Source organism: Phalangium opilio, unplaced genomic scaffold, assembly GCF_054372755.1.
Source record: "Phalangium opilio isolate 3A_F unplaced genomic scaffold, DU_Popi_V2 ptg000101l_1, whole genome shotgun sequence".
Taxonomy (NCBI): Eukaryota; Metazoa; Arthropoda; class Arachnida; order Opiliones; family Phalangiidae; genus Phalangium; species Phalangium opilio.
Window position 1 is genome coordinate 8,499,855 of NW_028324204.1, and position 20,602 is coordinate 8,520,456.

The window sequence follows — 20,602 nt, forward strand, 5'->3', positions numbered from 1 at the left end:
ATTGGTCTATAACATACTCAAAGGACATCCCCGTATCTCCAGTAGAAACAGAGTTACGAGCCTGCAAAGTTTATTTTCAAAAATCAAAAGTAACCTTCTAACAATAAGTGAGACAAAAAATAAGTTGACGACGATATTCAGGTAGGCTCAAGTTTAAAGTATCCTTGTATGGGGAGCAAAGATTACTATAACATATCCAAAGGAGATCCCAGTATCTCTTGTAGAACAAGAGTTATGAGCCTCCAAAGTTTAGTGCAAAAATCATAAGTAACATAATAAAAATAAGTGAGACGATACCAAAGCTGACGAACATTTTGCTTAATATCTCGGCCCTTGTTTGTCGTAGCTCAATGTTTTTAGTATGGTTAGATGGGGGACAAATTGGACTATAACATACTCAAAGGACATCCCCGTATCTCCAGTGGAAACAGAGTTACGAGCCTGCAAAGTATAGTCTAATGCATTTTCTATGGAGGGGTTTGTTTGTTCACGTATTGCTTAATTACTTGACCCTGTTCTTTCGATTAAAAATAATAACATATCTTTGGTGTAGCGGTTATCGCATCCGCCTCACTCCCGAAAGGCCACAGGTTCGAAACCGCGAAGTTTTTTTTTTTATTGGAACATGCAAAGATCTTTATAATTATCCGAACATTTGTGTCAAGGTCACATTATTTACATCCCCGTATCTCTGGTAGAACCAGAGTTACGAGCCTCCAGAATTTAGTCTAATGTATTTCCTATGGAGGGGTTTGTTTGTTTACGATTAGCTTAATTACTCGACTACTGTTTGTCGTAACCCTAATTCTTAGTATGGCTAGATGTTGGACAAATTGGTCTATAACATACTCAAAGGACATCCCCGTATCTCCGGTAGAAACAGAGTTACGAGCCTGCAAAGTATAGTCTAATGCATTTTCTATGGAGGGGTTTGTTTGTTCACGTATTGCTTAATTACTTGACCCTGTTCTTTCGATTAAAAATAATAACATATCTTTAGTGTAGCGGTTATCGCATCCGCCTCACTCCCGGAAGGCCACAGGTTCGAAACCGCGAAGTTTTTTTTTTTGCTTGAAACATGCAAAGACCTTTATAATTATCCGAACATTTGTGTCAAGGTCACATTATTTACATCCCCGTATCTCTGGTAGAACCAGAGTTACGAGCCTCCAGAATTTAGTCTAATATATTTCCTATGGAGGGGTTTGTTTGTTTACGATTGGCTTAATTACTCGACTACTGTTTGTCGTAGCCCTAATTCTTAGTATGGCTAGATGGGGGACAAATTGGTCTATAACATACTCAAAGGACATCCCCGTATCTCCAGTAGAAACAGAGTTACGAGCCTGCAAAGTTTATTTTCAAAAATCAAAAGTAACCTTCTAACAATAAGTGAGACAAAAAGTAAGTTGACGACGATATTGCGGTAGCCTCAAGTTTAAAGTATCCTTGTATGGGGAGCAAAGAGTACTATAACATATCCAAACGAGATCCCAGTATCTCTTGTAGAACAAGAGTTATGAGCCTCCAAAGTTTAGTGCAAAAATCATAAGTAACATAATAAAAATAAGTGAGACGATACCAAAGCTGACGAACATTTTGCTTAATATCTCGGCCCCTGTTTGTCGTAGCTCAATGTTTTTAGTATGGTTAGATGGAGGACAATTTGGACTATAACATATCCTAAGGACATCCCCGTATCTCTAGTAGACACAGAGTTATGGGCCTGCAAAGTATAGTCTAATGCATTTCCTATGGACGGGTTGTTTGTTTACGTTTAGCTTAATTACTCGGCCCCTGTTTGTCGTAGCTCAATGTTTTTAGTATGGTTAGATGGGGGAAAAATTGGACTATAACATACTCAAAGGACATCCCCGTATCTACAGTAGAAACAGAGGTACGAGCCTGCAAAGTATAGTCTAATGCATTTTCTATGGAGGGGTTTGTTTGTTCACGTATTGCTTAATTACTTGACCCTGTTCTTTCGATTAAAAATAATAACATATCTTTAGTGTTGCGGTTATCGCATCCGCCTCACTCCCGGAAGGCCACAGGTTCGAAACCACGAAGTTTTTTTTATAATTGTTGTAGTTTTCTATTTGATTATCTTAATAAACGTTTGTGCATAATAAAAGATTTATTTGTCACGATAAAAAGTACGCGTTGTTACATGGTAGCTGATCTTAAGAGAAGTGCTTCCTTGAAATATATCTACCGATAAGGAAGACTCGGTTTCACTCTTGTTTTATCTTATGCCAATAGATAAAATATTTTTTTAACTAACATAGTTTTTTACATTATACAACAAGCTTTTTTTTTTTTTTTTATACGGTCTATGCAGGTGAGAACCACGCCGGGGTTTTCAATGGTCGTCCATACGATGAAGTGGGTGTCTTGACAATTGTTTGTGGGAAAGGTGGTACGGTTGGTGGTCGAGATTTTATTAGAGCAGTTTGTTGTGGGATCATCCTTGGCCCGGTTTCATCACGTGTTGACGTCTCTTGCAGGGATTGTCTTGATGGGTTCACGATGTGTGATTCTAAAGGGTGGTTAGCATCTAATTCATGGATATCAGGAAGATTAGGTAGGATAGATGATCGCTGGGAGTGATCTGTCAATGCACTGGAAGATCTCGGAGACGTCGTCTCTGTCACAGCGACAGGTTTGTACGCATAATGACCCACTTTAGGGGTTTTGTTGAAAGCTTCTTCAAGGAGGTTAGCACACGAGTTGTTTTGAAATCTTTGTGCGTTAATCCTTCTCGGAATTTCTGGCTTATTTTGATTGTCGGGTTTTCGTTGAATTTGAGGGCGAAGGTGAATTCTTGATCGCCGGAAAATTTGATTTTGTTCCGTTTCTATGATGTAGGAATCTGGGGAGGTAGCTTTTTGGAGTATTATTGCTGGTTTCTAAGAACGTGTTCCCACGAAGTACCAGACTTTCTCCCCTATCTCGAGTGGACGTAGATTTCTATGCGGTTTTGTGTCAGCATGTCTTTGCATGGTGAACTGTCTGTGTTGTAGTCCAGATATGATTTCTTGTGTCGGAAAATTCGGGTTGAGTGATGCGTCATTCATTGTGATGGGACTACGAAGTTTTCTCCCCATTAGCATTTCTGCAGGTGTGAGAAGATTTTCCAATGGAGTCGTCCGGTATTCTAGCAAGATTTGATTGAGGTCTTTGCCTTCAGGTTGCGATTTAGCTAGGTAGCTCTTTAGCGTTTGGACCATGCGCTCTGCTAATCCATTACTTTGCGGGTGATAAGGACTCGATGTGATTTGTTCCACGCCCCATTTTTCGAGAAATTTCGTAAACATGTATGAGGAGTAGGGTGGTCCATTGTCCGACTGAAAACGTCTTGGAATGCCATGGCGGGCAAAATTTGGTGTTAGGAACTTGATGACAGCTTCAGCATTCGTAGTTGTCAATTCTTGGGCTTCTACATATTTCGAAAAGTGGTCAATCAGAAGAATATAGTTTTTAGAGCGGAATTTGAACAGATCAGACGAGACCGTGTGCCATGGATGTGGTGGAATTGTCAAGGGATGTAAAGGCATCGCAGTGTTTGCGCGTTCTCTTTCCTTGCAAACGGGGCAATTTGCTATAAATCTGGTAAGGTCGGCAGTCATTGTCGGCCAGTATACATTCATTTTGGCTTTTGCGAGACAAGCTGTAACACCTTGATGTATGGCGTGTATCTGCTTCATAGTGTCTCCTTGTAATATTGCCGGAACCAACAGACGATCGCCTCTGTATAGGAGTCCGTTCTGTGAGTGTATTTCCTCCTGTAGTGCCCAGAATGCCCTTACGCCAGGAAGACGGATTGACTTGTGATGCAAGGGCCAGCCATTTTCCACGTAGCTTTGAATCTGTTGCAGGTCAGGATCTTGATTTGTTGCGTGTTGGAACTTGCGGAGTCGGTCATCGGAAAGAGTGGTCAGAGTATATATTGTTGCAGCGGGACCTTCCAAAAAGTCCGTTGTCATTGTGCAGTTGGGTTGTGGTACTCTCGAGAGGGCGTCAGCGATGAAAAGCTTGGTACCAGGAACATAAATTAATGTCGGGTCATACCGCGCCAACCGCAATGTTAGGCGCTGGAGCCTTGGAGAGAGAAGATGGAACGGCTTCCGGATAATGGCAAGCAGCGGCTTGTGGTCTGTCTGCACTGTTAGTGGGGCGGCTGCCACATAATAATGAAAGTGTTCGCATGCATATAATATGGCGAGCAGCTCCTTTTCAATTTGAGCGTAGCGCGTTTGTGCGGATGTAAAGGTCATCGACGCGTATTCAATAGGTTTGCCTTGCTGCAGAAGTACGGCACCAATTCCATGTTGACTAGCGTCGACGGATACAGTGTTATGTAGTTTGGGATTGTAAAATGTTAACACTGGCGCTTAAGTGATGGCTTGTTTCAAGTCGTCATAAGCGTCTTGGTGGGTTTCGTCCCATCGAAATACTGTGTCTTGCTTGAGAAGAGGCCGTAGGGGAGCAGTTCGTTCGGAATATCCAGAAATATAATTTGCCATGAAGTTAACCATGCCCAGAAATCTTAGTAGTGCCGGTTTGTCCGCTGGTGGTGGTAGTTCTCTGATCGCTCCAACCTTCTCCGGATCAGTTTCGACGCCCTTGGGAGATATGATATGACCGAGATATTTGATGCGGGTAACGGCTAGTTGGATCTTTTTGGAATTAAACATCAGTCCTTTTCTTTGCGCCCGTTCCAATACTGTATATAGGATTTTGTTGTGTTCTGCTTCGTTTGAACCGTGTATAAGGAAGTCGTCTGTGGCAATTCGTGTTCGAGGTATATCGCCAAATATAGAATTCATTATCCTTTGGCAGTATTCAGAAGCAGTGGATATCCCGTAGGGTAGACGCGTGAATCGGAAATTTCCAAATGGCGTTGCAAAGGTGCACATTCGAGAGCTCTCTGGTGTAAGTTCGATTTGCCAAAAGGCCGATTTGGCATCCAATGCGGTGAAAACTTGGGCGTCAGATAACTCAGAGAAGATTTGTTGGGATGTTGGCATGGGATAGTGTTCTCTTAATAGTGCCTTGTTCAAATTGCGCGGATCCAAACAAATGCGGATGTCATTGCCTGGTTTGGGAACCACTACCATTGGATGAAGCCATTCTGTGTGTTCGGTGACAGGAACTATGACCTGAGCAGCGACCATGCGTTGTATTTCGGCTTCAACCCGTGGAATCAGTTGGATCGGGATTTTGCGGGCTGGGATCGCATCCGGGCGAAGTTTCATGTGATGTTGTCCCGGGAGTTTTCCTACCGTGTCAAAAACATCAGGGAATCTCTTCATTATTTCTTGTGGCGTACCTGACAAAAGGTTGAAGGTTCGAGCCCACCCGGGAGCGGTGTTGTGAGGTCTCAGATGTGACGTAAGAAGTCAAGGTTTTTCCACAATACCTGACGACCATTTAATATTTGGGCTTCCGAGGCGCAATGGTTAGCGCGTTCGGCTGTTAATCGACTGAAAGGTTGGTGGTTCGAGCCCATCTGGGAGCGGTGTTGTGAGGTCTCAGATGTAACGTAAAAAGTCAAGGTTTTTCCACAATACCTGACGACCATTTAATTTATGGGCTTCCGTGGCGCAATGGTTAGCGCGTTCAGCTGCAATTCAGAAGACTGGTTGTTTGAGCCCTCCCTGGAGCGGTGTTGTGACGTCTCAGATGTAACGTAAAATGTCAGAGTTTTTCCACAATACCTGACGAACATTTAATTTTTGGGCTTCCGTGGCGCAATGGTTAGCGCGCTCAGCTGTTATTCAAAAGGTTGGTGGTTCGAGCCCACCCGAGAGAGGTGTTGTGGGGTCTCAGACGTAGCGTGAAAAGTCAAAACTTTTCCACAATACCTGACAACCTTTTAATTTCTTGGCTTCCGTGGCGCAATGGTTAGCGCGTTCGGCTGTTAACCAATAGGTTGGTGGTTCGAGCCCACCCGGGAGCGGTGTTGTGTGATCTCAAATGTAACGTAGAAAGCCAAAGTTTTTCCACAATACCTGACGACCATTTAATTTTTGGGCTTCCGTGGCGCAATGGTTAGCACGTTCGGCTGTTAACCAATAGGTTGATGGTTCGAGCCCATCCGGGAGCGGTGTTGTGGGATCTCAAATGTAACGTAGAAAGCCAAAGTTTTTGCACAATAAATGACGACCATTTAATTTTTGGGCTTCCGTGGCGCAATGGTTAGCGCGTTCGGCTGTGAACCAATAGGTTGGTGGTTCGACCCCATCCGGGAGCGGTGTTGTGAGGTCTCAGATTTGACGTAAAAAGTCAAGGTTTTTACACAATACCTGACGAGCATTTAACTTTTGGGCTTCCGTGGCGCAATGGTTAGCGCGTTCGGCTGTTAACCAATAGGTTGGTGGTTCGAGCCCATCCGGGAGCGGTGTTGTGAGGTCTCAGATGTGACGTAAAAAGTCAAGGTTTTTACACAATACCTGACGAGCATTTAATTTTTGGGCTTCCGTGGCGCAATGGTTAGCGCGTTCAGCTGTTAATCGAAAGGTTGGTGGTTCGAGCCCACCCGGGAAAGGTGTTGTGGGGTCTCAAATGTAACGTAGAAAGCCAAAGTTTTTCCACAATACCTGACAACCATTTAATTTCTGAGCTTCCGTGGATCAATGGTTAGCGCGTTCGGCTGTTAACCAATAGGTTGGTGGTTCGAGCCCATCCGGGAGCGGTGTTGTGTGATCTCAAATGTAACGTAGAAAGCCAAAGTTTTTCCACAATACCTGACGACCATTTAATTTTTGGGCTTCCGTGGCGCAATAGTTAGCGCGTTCGGCTGTTAACCAATAGGTTGGTGGTTCGACCCCATCCGGGAGCGGTGTTGTGAGGTCTCAGATGTGACGTAAAAAGTCAAGGTTTTTACATAATACCTGACGAGCATTTAACTTTTGGGCTTCCGTGGCGCAATGGTTACTGCGTTCGGCTGTTAACCAATAGGTTGGTGGTTCGAGCCCATCCGGGAGCGGTGTTGTGAGGTCTCAGATGTGACGTAAAAAGTCAAGGTTTTTACACAATACCTAACGAGCATTTAACTTTTGGGCTTCCGTGGCGCAATGGTTAGCGCGTTCGGCTGTTAACCAATAGGTTGGTGGTTCGAGCCCATCCGGGAGCGGTATTGTGAGGTCTCAGATGTGACGTAAAAAGTCAAGGTTTTTACACAATACCTGACGAGCATTTAACTTTTGTGCTTCCGTGGCGCAATGGTTAGCGCGTTCGGCTGGTAACCAATAGGTTGGTGGTTCGAGCCCATCCGGGAGCGGTGTTGTGAGGTCTCAGATGTGACGTAAGAAGTCAAGGTTTTTACACGATACCTGACGAGTATTTAACTTTTGGGCTTCCGTGGCGCAATGGTTAGCGCGTTCGGCTGTGAACCAATAGGTTGGTGGTTCGACCCCATCCGGGAGCGGTGTTGTGAGGTCTCAGATGTGACGTAAAAAGTCAAGGTTTTTACACAATACCTGACGAGCATTTAACTTTTGGGCTTCCGTGGCGCAATGGTTAGCGCGTACGGCTGTTAACCAATAGGTTGGTGGTTCGAGTCCATCCGGGAGCGGTGTTGTGAGGTCTCAGATGTGACGTAAAAAGTCAAGGTTTTTACACAATACCTGACGACCATTTAATTTATGGTTAGCGCGTTCAGCTGCTATTCAAAAGACTGGTGGTTTGAGCCCACCCGGGAGCGGTGTTGTGACGTCTCAGATGTAACGTAAAATGTTAGAGTTTTTCCAAAATACCTGACGAACATTTAATTTTTGGGCGTCCGTGGCGCAATTGGTTAGCGCGTTCAGCTGTTAATCGAAAGGTTGGTGGTTCGAGCCCATCCGGGAGAGGTGTTGTGTGGTCTCAGATGTAGCGTAAAAAGTCAAAACTTTTCCACAATACTTGACAACCATTTAATTTCAGAGCTTCCGTGGCTCAATGGTTAGCGCGTTCGGCTGTTAACAAATAGGTTGGTGGTTCGAGCCCATCCGGAAGCGGTGTTGTGACGTCTCAAGACGACGTCAAAAGTCAAGGTTTTTCCACAATACCTGACGACCATTTAATTTTTGGGCTTCCGTGGCGCAATGGTTAGCAAGTTCAGCTGCTATTCAAAATACTGGTGGTTTGAGCCCACCCGGGAGCGGTGTTGTGACGTCTCAGATGTAACGTAAAATGTCAGAGTTTTTCCAAAATACCTGACGAACATTTAATTTTTGGGCGTCCGTGGCTCAATGGTTAGCGCGTTCGGCTGTTAACCGAAAGATTGGTGGTTCGAGCCCATCCGGGAGAGGTGTTGTGACGTCTCAAGATGACGTCAAAAGTCAAGGTTTTTCCACAATACCTGACGACCAATTAATTTTTGGGCTTCCGTGGCGCAATGGAGATACGGGGATGTCCTTTGAGTATGTTATAGACCAATTTGTCCAACATCTAACCATACTAAAAACATTGAGCTACGACAAACAGGAGCCGAGATATTAAGCAAAATGTTCGTCAACTTTGGTATCGTCTCACTTATTTTTATTATGTTACTTATGATTTTTGCACTAAACTTTGGAGGCTCATAACTCTTGTTCTACAAGTGATACTGGGATCTCCTTTGGATATGTTATAGTACTCTTTGCTCCCCATACAAGGATACTTTAAACTTGAGGCTACCTCAATATCGTCGTCAACTTATTTTTTGTCTCACTTATTGTTAGAAGGTTACTTTTGATTTTTGAAAATAAATTTTGCAGGCTCGTAACTCTGTTTCTACTGGAGATACGGGGATGTCCTTTGAGTATGTTATAGACCAATTTGTCCTTCATCTAGCCATACCAAGAATTAGGGCTACGACAAACAGTAGTCGAGTAATTAAGCTAATCGTAAACAAACAAACCCCCTCCATAGGAAATACATTACACTAAATTCTGGAGGCTCGTAACTCTGGTTCTACCAGAGATACGGGGATGTAAATAATGTGACCTTGACACAAATGTTCGGATAATTATAAAAAAAAACTTCGCGGTTTCGAACCTGTGGCCTTCCGGGAGTGAGGCGGATGCGATAACCGCTACACTAAAGATATGTTATTATTTTTAATCGAAAGAACAGGGTCAAGTAATTAAGCAATACGTGAAAAAACAAACCCCTCCATAGAAAATGCATTAGACTATACTTTGCTGGCTCCTAACTCTGTTTCTACTGGAGATACGGCGATGTCCTTTGAGTATGTTATAGTCCAATTTGTCCCCCATCTAACCATACTACAAATAATGAGCTACGACAAACAAGGGCCGAGTAATTAAGCTAAACGTAAACAAACAACCCGTCCATAGGAAATGCAGTAGACTATACTTTGCAGGCCCATAACTCTGTGTCTACTAGAGATACGGGGATGTCCTTAGGATATGTTATAGGCCAAATTGTCCCCCATCTAACCATACTAAAAACTTTGGGCTACGACAAACAGGGGCCGAGAACTTAAGCAAAACGTAACGAAACAAACCCCCTCCATAGGAAATGCATTAGACTATACTTTGCAGGCTCGTAAATCTGTTTCTACTGGAGATACGGGGATGTCCTTTGAGTATGTTATAGTCCAATTTGTCCCCCATCTAACCATATTACAAATAATGAGCTACGACAAACAAGGGCCGAGTAATTAAGCTAAACGTAAACAAACAACCCGTCCATAGGAAATGCAGTAGACTATATTTTGCAGGCCCATAACTCTGTGTCTACTAGAGATACGGGGATGTCCTTAGGATATGTTATAGTCCAAATTGTCCCCCATCAAACCATACTAAAAACTTTGGGCTACGACAAACAGGGGCCGAGTACTTAAGCAAAACGTAACGAAACAAACCCCCTCCATAGGAAATGCATTAGACTATAGTTTGCAGGCTCGTAACTCTGTTTCTATTGGAGATACGGGGATGTCCTTTGAGTATGTTATAGTCCAATTTGTCCCCCATCTAACCATACTAAAAACATTGAGCTACGACAAACAGGGGCCGAGTAATTAAGCTAAACGTAAACAAACAACCCGTCCATAGCAAATGCATTAGACTATACTTTGCAGGTCCATAACTCTGTGTCTACTAGAGATACGGGGATGTCCTTAGGATATGTTATAGTCCAAATTGTCCCCCATCTAACCATACTAAAAACATTGAGCTAGGACAAACAGTGTCCGAGATATTAAGCAAAATGTTCGTCAACTTTTGTATCGTCTCACTTATTTTTATTATGTTACTTATGATTTTTGCACTAAACTTTGGAGGCTCATAACTCTTGTTCTACAAGAGATACTGGGATCTCCTTTGGATATGTTATAGTACTCTTTGCTCCCCATACAAGGATACTTTAAACTTGAGGCTACCTCAATATCGTCGTCAACTTATTTTTTGTCTCACTTATTGTTAGAAGGTTACTTTTGATTTTTGAAAATAAACTTTGCAGGCTCGTAACTCTGGTTCTACCAGAGATACGGGGATGTAAATAATGTGACCTTGACACAAATGTTCGGATAATTATAAAGGTCTTTGCATGTTCCAAGCAAAAAAAAAACTTCGCGGTTTCGAACCTGTGGCCTTCCGAGAGTGAGGCGGATGCGATAACCGCTACACTAAAGATATGTTATTATTTTTAATCGAAAGAACAGGGTCAAGTAATTAAGCAATACGTGAACAAACAAACCCCTCCATAGAAAATGCATTAGACTATACTTTGCAGGCTCGTAACTCTGTTTCTACTGGAGATACGGGGATGTCCTTTGAGTATGTTATAGTACAATTTGTCCCCCATCTAACCATACTAAAACAATGAGCTACGACAAACAGTAGTCGAGTAATTAAGCTAATCGTAAACAAACAAACCCCTCCATAGGAAATGCATTAGACTATACTTTGCAGGCCCATAACTCTGTGTCTACTAGAGATACGGGGATGTCCTTAGGATATGTTATAGTCCAAATTGTCCCCCATCTAACCATACTAAAAACTTTGGGCTACGACAAACAGGGGCCGAGTACTTAAGCAAAACGTAATGAAACAAACCCCCTCCATAGAAAATGCATTAGACTATACTTTGCAGGCTCGTAACGCTGTTTCTACTGGAGATACGGGGATGTCCTTTGAGTATGTTATAGTCCAATTTGTCCCCCATCTAACCATACTAAAAACATTGAGCTACGACAAACAGCAGTCGAGTAATTAAGCTAATCGTAAACAAACAAACCCCTCCATAGGAAATGCATTAGACTATACTTTGCAGGCCCATAACTCTGTGTCTACTAGAGATACGGGGATGTCCTTAGGATATGTTATAGTCCAAATTGTCCCCCATCTAACCATACTAAAAACTTTGGGCTACGACAAACAGGGGCCGAGTACTTAAGCAAAACGTAACGAAACAAACCCCCTCCATAGGAAATGCATTAGACTATAGTTTGCAGGCTCGTAAATCTGTTTCTACTGGAGATACGGGGATGTCCTTTGAGTATGTTATAGTCCAATTTGTCCCCCATCTAACCATACTACAAATAATGAGCTACGACAAACAAGGGCCGAGTAATTAAGCTAAACGTAAACAAACAACCCGTCCATAGGAAATGCAGTAGACTATATTTTGCAGGCCCATAACTCTGTGTCTACTAGAGATACGGGGATGTCCTTAGGATATGTTATAGTCCAAATTGTCCCCCATCTAACCATACTAAAAACTTTGGGCTACGACAAACAGGGGCCGAGTACTTAAGCAAAACGTAACGAAACAAACCCCCTCCATAGGAAATGCATTAGACTATAGTTTGCAGGCTCGTAACTCTGTTTCTATTGGAGATACTGGGATCTCCTTTGGATATGTTATAGTACTCTTTGCTCCCCATACAAGGATACTTTAAACTTGAAGCTACCTCAATATCGTCGTCAACTTATTTTTTGTCTCACTTATTGTTAGAAGGTTACTTTTGATTTTTGAAAATAAACTTTGCAGGCTCGTAACTCTGGTTCTACCAGAGATACGGGGATGTAAATAATGTGACCTTGACACAAATGTTCGGATAATTATAAAGGTCTTTGCATGTTCCAAGCAAAAAAAAAACTTCGCGGTTTCGAACCTGTGGCCTTCCGAGAGTGAGGCGGATGCGATAACCGCTACACTAAAGATATGTTATTATTTTTAATCGAAAGAACAGGGTCAAGTAATTAAGCAATACGTGAACAAACAAACCCCTCCATAGAAAATGCATTAGACTATACTTTGCAGGCTCGTAACTCTGTTTCTACTGGAGATACGGGGATGTCCTTTGAGTATGTTATAGTACAATTTGTCCCCCATCTAACCATACTAAAAACAATGAGCTACGACAAACAGTAGTCGAGTAATTAAGCTAATCGTAAACAAACAAACCCCTCCATAGGAAATGCATTAGACTATACTTTGCAGGCCCATAACTCTGTGTCTACTAGAGATACGGGGATGTCCTTAGGATATGTTATAGTCCAAATTGTCCCCCATCTAACCATACTAAAAACTTTGGGCTACGACAAACAGGGGCCGAGTACTTAAGCAAAACGTAACGAAACAAACCCCCTCCATAGGAAATGCATTAGACTATACTTTGCAGGCTCGTAAATCTGTTTCTACTGGAGATACGGCGATGTCCTTTGAGTATGTTATAGTCCAATTTGTCCCCCATCTAACCATACTACAAATAATGAGCTACGACAAACAAGGGCCGAGTAATTAAGCTAAACGTAAACAAACAACCCGTCCATAGGAAATGCAGTAGACTATATTTTGCAGGCCCATAACTCTGTGTCTACTAGAGATACGGGGATGTCCTTAGGATATGTTATAGTCCAAATTGTCCCCCATCTAACCATACTAAAAACTTTGGGCTACGACAAACAGGGGCCGAGTACTTAAGCAAAACGTAACGAAACAAACCCCCTCCATAGGAAATGCATTAGACTATAGTTTGCAGGCTCGTAACTCTGTTTCTATTGGAGATACTGGGATCTCCTTTGGATATGTTATAGTACTCTTTGCTCCCCATACAAGGATACTTTAAACTTGAGGCTACCTCAATATCGTCGTCAACTTATTTTTTGTCTCACTTATTGTTAGAAGGTTACTTTTGATTTTTGAAAATAAACTTTGCAGGCTCGTAACTCTGGTTCTACCAGAGATACGGGGATGTAAATAATGTGACCTTGACACAAATGTTCGGATAATTATAAAGGTCTTTGCATGTTCCAAGCAAAAAAAAAACTTCGCGGTTTCGAACCTGTGGCCTTCCGAGAGTGAGGCGGATGCGATAACCGCTACACTAAAGATATGTTATTATTTTTAATCGAAAGAACAGGGTCAAGTAATTAAGCAATACGTGAACAAACAAACCCCTCCATAGAAAATGCATTAGACTATACTTTGCAGGCTCGTAACTCTGTTTCTACTGGAGATACGGGGATGTCCTTTGAGTATGTTATAGTACAATTTGTCCCCCATCTAACCATACTAAAAACAATGAGCTACGACAAACAGTAGTCGAGTAATTAAGCTAATCGTAAACAAACAAACCCCTCCATAGGAAATGCATTAGACTATAATTTGCAGGCCCATAACTCTGTGTCTACTAGAGATACGGGGATGTCCTTAGGATATGTTATAGTCCAAATTGTCCCCCATCTAACCATACTAAAAACTTTGGGCTACGACAAACAGGGGCCGAGTAATTAAGCTAAACGTAAACAAACAACCCCTCCATAGGAAATGCATTAGACTATAATTTGCAGGCCCATAACTCTGTGTCTACTAGAGATACGGGGATGTCCTTAGGATATGTTATAGTCCAAATTGTCCCCCATCTAACCATACTAAAAACTTTGGGCTACGACAAACAGGGGCCGAGTACTTAAGCAAAACGTAACGAAACAAACCCCCTCCATAGGAAATGCATTAGACTATACTTTGCAGGCTCGTAAATCTGTTTCTACTGGAGATACGGGGATGTCCTTTGAGTATGTTATAGTCCAATTTGTCCCCCATCTAACCATACTACAAATAATGAGCTACGACAAACAAGGGCCGAGTAATTAAGCTAAACGTAAACAAACAACCCGTCCATAGGAAATGCATTAGACTATATTTTGCAGGCCCATAACTCTGTGTCTACTAGAGATACGGGGATGTCCTTAGGATATGTTATAGTCCAAATTGTCCCCCATCTAACCATACTAAAAACTTTGGACTACGAAAAACAGGGGCCGAGTACTTAAGCAAAACGTAACGAAACAAACCCCCTCCATAGGAAATGCATTAGACTATACTTTGCAGGCTCGTAAATCTGTTTCTACTGGAGATACGGGGATGTCCTTTGAGTATGTTATAGTCCAATTTGTCCCCCATCTAACCATACTAAACACTTTGGGCTACGACAAACAAGGGCCGAGTAATTAAGCTAAACGTAAACAAACAACCCGTCCATAGGAAATGCATTAGACTATATTTTGCAGGCCCATAACTCTGTTTCTATTGGAGATACGGGGATGTCCTTTGAGTATGTTATAGTCCAATTTGTCCCCCATCTAACCATACTAAAAACATTGAGCTACGACAAACAGGGGCCGAGTAATTAAGCTAAACTTAAACAAACAACCCGTCCATAGCAAATGCATTAGACTATACTTTGCAGGTCCATAACTCTGTGTCTACTAGAGATACGGGGATGTCCTTAGGATATGTTATAGTCCAAATTGTTCCCCATCTAACCATACTAAAAACATTGAGCTAGGACAAACAGGGTCCGAGATATTAAGCAAAATGTTCGTCAACTTTTGTATCGTCTCACTTATTTTTATTATGTTACTTATGATTTTTGCACTAAACTTTGGAGGCTCATAACTCTTGTTCTACAAGAGATACTGGGATCTCCTTTGGATATGTTATAGTACTCTTTGCTCCCCATACAAGGATACTTTAAACTTGAGGCTACCTCAATATCGTCGTCAACTTATTTTTTGTCTCACTTATTGTTAGAAGGTTACTTTTGATTTTTGAAAATAAACTTTGCAGGCTCGTAACTCTGGTTCTACCAGAGATACGAGGATGTAAATAATGTGACCTTGACACAAATGTTCGGATAATTATAAAGGTCTTTGCATGTTCCAAGCAAAAAAAAAACTTCGCGGTTTCGAACATGTGGCCTTCCGAGAGTGAGGCGGATGCGATAACCGCTACACTAAAGATATGTTATTATTTTTAATCGAAAGAACAGGGTCAAGTAATTAAGCAATACGTGAACAAACAAACCCTCCATAGAAAATGCATTAGACTATACTTTGCAGGCTCGTAACTCTGTTTCTACTGGAGATACGGGGATGTCCTTTGAGTATGTTATAGTACAATTTGTCCCCCATCTAACCATACTAAAAACAATGAGCTACGACAAACAGTAGTCGAGTAATTAAGCTAATCGTAAACAAACAAACCCCTCCATAGGAAATGCATAAGACTATACTTTGCAGGCCCATAACTCTGTGTCTACTAGAGATACGGGGATGTCCTTAGGATATGTTATATTCCAAATTGTCCCCCATCTAACCATACTAAAAACTTTGGGCTACGACAAACAGGGGCCGAGTACTTAAGCAAAACGTAACGAAACAAACCCCCTCCATAGAAAATGCATTAGACTATACTTTGCAGGCTCGTAACTCTGTTTCTACTGGAGATACGGGGATGTCCTTTGAGTATGTTATAGTCCAATTTGTCCCTCATCTAGCCATACTAAAAACATTGAGCTACGACAAACAGCAGTCGAGTAATTAAGCTAATCGTAAACAAACAAACCCCTCCATAGGAAATGCATTAGACTATACTTTGCAGGCCCATAACTCTGTGTCTACTAGAGATACGGGGATGTCCTTAGGATATGTTATAGTCCAAATTGTCCCCCATCTAACCATACTAAAAACTTTGGGCTACGACAAACAGGGGCCGAGTACTTAAGCAAAACGTAACGAAACAAACCCCCTCCATAGGAAATGCATTAGACTATACTTTGCAGGCTCGTAACTCTGTTTCTATTGGAGATACGGGGATGTCCTTTGAGTATGTTATAGTCAAATTTGTCCCCCATCTAACCATACTAAAAACATTGAGGTACGACAAACAGGGGCCGAGTAATTAAGCTAAACGTAAACAAACAACCCGTCCATAGCAAATGCATTAGACTATACTTTGCAGGCCCATAACTCTGTGTCTACTAGAGATACGGGGATGTCCTTAGGATAAGTTATAGTCCAAAATGTCCCCCATCTAACCATACTAAAAACATTGAGCTAGGACAAACAGGGTCCGAGATATTAAGCAAAATGTTCGTCAACTTTTGTATCGTCTCACTTATTTTTATTATGTTACTTATGGTTTTTGCACTAAACTTTGGAGGCTCATAACTCTTGTTCTACAAGAGATACTGGGATCTCCTTTGGATATGTTATAGTACTCTTTGCTCCCCATACAAGGATACTTTAAACTTGAGGCTACCGCAATATCGTCGTCAACTTATTTTTTGTCTCACTTATTGTTAGAAGGTTACTTTTGATTTTTGAAAATAAATTTTGCAGGCTCGTAACTCTGTTTCTACTGGAGATACGGGGATGTCCTTTGAGTATGTTATAGACCAATTTGTCCTTCATCTAGCCATACCAAGAATTAGGGCTACGACAAACAGTAGTCGAGTAATTAAGCTAATCGTAAACAAACAAACCCCCTCCATAGGAAATACATTACACTAAATTCTGGAGGCTCGTAACTCTGGTTCTACCAGAGATACGGGGATGTAAATAATGTGACCTTGACACAAATGTTCGGATAATTATAAAAAAAAACTTCGCGGTTTCGAACCTGTGGCCTTCCGGGAGTGAGGCGGATGCGATAACCGCTACACTAAAGATATGTTATTATTTTTAATCGAAAGAACAGGGTCAAGTAATTAAGCAATACGTGAAAAAACAAACCCCTCCATAGGAAATGCATTAGACTATACTTTGCAGGCTCGTAACTCTGTTTCTACTGGAGATACGGGGATGTCCTTTGAGTATGTTATAGTCCAATTTGTCCCCCATCTAACCATACTACAAATAATGAGCTACGACAAACAAGGGCCGAGTAATTAAGCTAAACGTAAACAAACAACCCGTCCATAGGAAATGCATTAGACTATATTTTGCAAGCCCATAACTCTGTGTCTACTAGAGATACGGGGATGTCCTTAGGATATGTTATAGTCCAAATTGTCCCCCATCTAACCATACTAAAAACTTTGGGCTACGACAAACAGGGGCCGAGTACTTAAGCAAAACGTAACGAAACAAACCCCCTCCATAGGAAATGCATTAGACTATACTTTGCAGGCTCGTAAATCTGTTTCTACTGGAGATACGGGGATGTCCTTTGAGTATGTTATAGTCCAATTTGTCCCCCATCTAACCATACTACAAATAATGAGCTACGACAAACAAGGGCCGAGTAATTAAGCTAAACGTAAACAAACAACCCGTCCATAGGAAATGCATTAGACTATATTTTGCAGGCCCATAACTCTGTGTCTACTAGAGATACGGGGATGTCCTTAGGATATGTTATAGTCCAAATTGTCCCCCATCTAACCATACTAAACACTTTGGGCTACGACAAACAGGGGCCGAGTACTTAAGCAAAACGTAACGAAACAAACCCCCTCCATAGGAAATGCATTAGACTATACTTTGCAGGCTCGTAAATCTGTTTCTACTGGAGATACGGCGATGTCCTTTGAGTATGTTATAGTCCAATTTGTCCCCCATCTTACCATACTACAAATAATGAGCTACGACAAACAAGGGCCGAGTAATTAAGCTAAACGTAAACAAACAACCCGTCCATAGGAAATGCAGTAGACTATATTTTGCAGGCCCATAACTCTGTGTCTACTAGAGATACGGGGATGTCCTTAGGATATGTTATAGTCCAAATTGTCCCCCATCTAACCATACTAAAAACTTTGGGCTACGACAAACAGGGGCCGAGTACTTAAGCAAAACGTAACGAAACAAACCCCCTCCATAGGAAATGCATTAGACTATACTTTGCAGGCTCGTAAATCTGTTTCTACTGGAGATACGGGGATGTCCTTTGAGTATGTTATAGTCCAATTTGTCCCCCATCTAACCATACTACAAATAATGAGCTACGACAAACAAGGGCCGAGTAATTAAGCTAAACGTAAACAAACAACCCGTCCATAGGAAATGCATTAGACTATATTTTGCAGGCCCATAACTCTGTGTCTACTAGAGATACGGGGATGTCCTTAGGATATGTTATAGTCCAAATTGTCCCCCATCTAACCATACTAAAAACTTTGGGCTACGACAAACAGGGGCCGAGTACTTAAGCAAAACGTAACGAAACAAACCCCCTCCATAGGAAATGCATTAGACTATACTTTGCAGGCTCGTAAATCTGTTTCTACTGGAGATACGGGGATGTCCTTTGAGTATGTTATAGTCCAATTTGTCCCCCATCTAACCATACTACAAATAATGAGCTACGACAAACAAGGGCCGAGTAATTAAGCTAAACGTAAACAAACAACCCGTCCATAGGAAATGCATTAGACTATATTTTGCAGGCCCATAACTCTGTGTCTACTAGAGATACGGGGATGTCCTTAGGATATGTTATAGTCCAAATTGTCCCCCATCTAACCATACTAAAAACTTTGGGCTACGACAAACAGGGGCCGAGTACTTAAGCAAAACGTAACGAAACAAACCCCCTCCATAGGAAATGCATTAGACTATACTTTGCAGGCTCGTAAATCTGTTTCTACTGGAGATACGGGGATGTCCTTTGAGTATGTTATAGTCCAATTTGTCCCCCATCTAACCATACTACAAATAATGAGCTACGACAAACAAGGGCCGAGTAATTAAGCTAAACGTAAACAAACAACCCGTCCATAGGAAATGCATTAGACTATATTTTGCAGGCCCATAACTCTGTGTCTACTAGAGATACGGGGATGTCCTTAGGATATGTTATAGTCCAAATTGTCCCCCATCTAACCATACTAAACACTTTGGGCTACGACAAACAGGGGCCGAGTACTTAAGCAAAACGTAACGAAACAAACCCCCTCCATAGGAAATGCATTAGACTATACTTTGCAGGCTCGTAAATCTGTTTCTACTGGAGATACGGCGATGTCCTTTGAGTATGTTATAGTCCAATTTGTCCCCCATCTTACCATACTACAAATAATGAGCTACGACAAACAAGGGCCGAGTAATTAAGCTAAACGTAAACAAACAACCCGTCCATAGGAAATGCAGTAGACTATATTTTGCAGGCCCATAACTCTGTGTCTACTAGAGATACGGGGATGTCCTTAGGATATGTTATAGTCCAAATTGTCCCCCATCTAACCATACTAAAAACTTTGGGCTACGACAAACAGGGGCCGAGTAATTAAGCTAAACGTAAACAAACAACCCCTCCATAGGAAATGCATTAGACTATAATTTGCAGGCCCATAACTCTGTGTCTACTAGAGATACGGGGATGTCCTTAGGATATGTTATAGTCCAAATTGTCCCCCATCTAACCATACTAAAAACTTTGGGCTACGACAAACAGGGGCCGAGTACTTAAGCAAAACGTAACGAAACAAACCCCCTCCATAGGAAATGCATTAGACTATACTTTGCAGGCTCGTAAATCTGTTTCTACTGGAGATACGGGGATGTCCTTTGAGTATGTTATAGTCCAATTTGTCCCCCATCTAACCATACTACAAATAATGAGCTACGACAAACAAGGGCCGAGTAATTAAGCTAAACGTAAACAAACAACCCGTCCATAGGAAATGCATTAGACTATATTTTGCAGGCCCATAACTCTGTGTCTACTAGAGATACGGGGATGTCCTTAGGATATGTTATAGTCCAAATTGTCCCCCATCTAACCATACTAAAAACTTTGGACTACGAAAAACAGGGGCCGAGTACTTAAGCAAAACGTAACGAAACAAACCCCCTCCATAGGAAATGCATTAGACTATACTTTGCAGGCTCGTAAATCTGTTTCTACTGGAGATACGGGGATGTCCTTTGAGTATGTTATAGTCCAATTTGTCCCCCATCTAACCATACTAAACACTTTGGGCTACGACAAACAAGGGCCGAGTAATTAAGCTAAACGTAAACAAACAACCCGTCCATAGGAAATGCATTAGACTATATTTTGCAGGCCCATAACTCTGTTTCTATTGGAGATACGGGGATGTCCTTTGAGTATGTTATAGTCCAATTTGTCCCCCATCTAACCATACTAAAAACATTGAGCTACGACAAACAGGGGCCGAGTAATTAAGCTAAACTTAAACAAACAACCCGTCCATAGCAAATGCATTAGACTATACTTTGCAGGTCCATAACTCTGTGTCTACTAGAGATACGGGGATGTCCTTAGGATATGTTATAGTCCAAATTGTTCCCCATCTAACCATACTAAAAACATTGAGCTAGGACAAACAGGGTCCGAGATATTAAGCAAAATGTTC

At 41.8% G+C, this 20,602-nt stretch overlaps 3 non-coding genes across 3 annotated transcripts; all 3 read left to right on the forward strand.

Annotated features, from left to right (window-relative positions):
• The first annotated feature begins 6,183 nt into the window (after nucleotides 1–6,183).
• TRNAH-GUG (transfer RNA histidin (anticodon GUG)) lies at nucleotides 6,184–6,256 on the forward strand. The gene has a single exon. It is a non-coding gene; the product is annotated as a tRNA-His (tRNA).
• A 956-nt stretch (nucleotides 6,257–7,212) lies between these two features.
• Nucleotides 7,213–7,285, forward strand: TRNAT-GGU (transfer RNA threonine (anticodon GGU)). Its single transcript has one exon. It is a non-coding gene; the product is annotated as a tRNA-Thr (tRNA).
• Nucleotides 7,286–7,359: 74 nt separating this feature from the next.
• Nucleotides 7,360–7,432, forward strand: TRNAH-GUG (transfer RNA histidin (anticodon GUG)). Its single transcript has one exon. It is a non-coding gene; the product is annotated as a tRNA-His (tRNA).
• The last annotated feature ends 13,170 nt before the right edge of the window (nucleotides 7,433–20,602 follow it).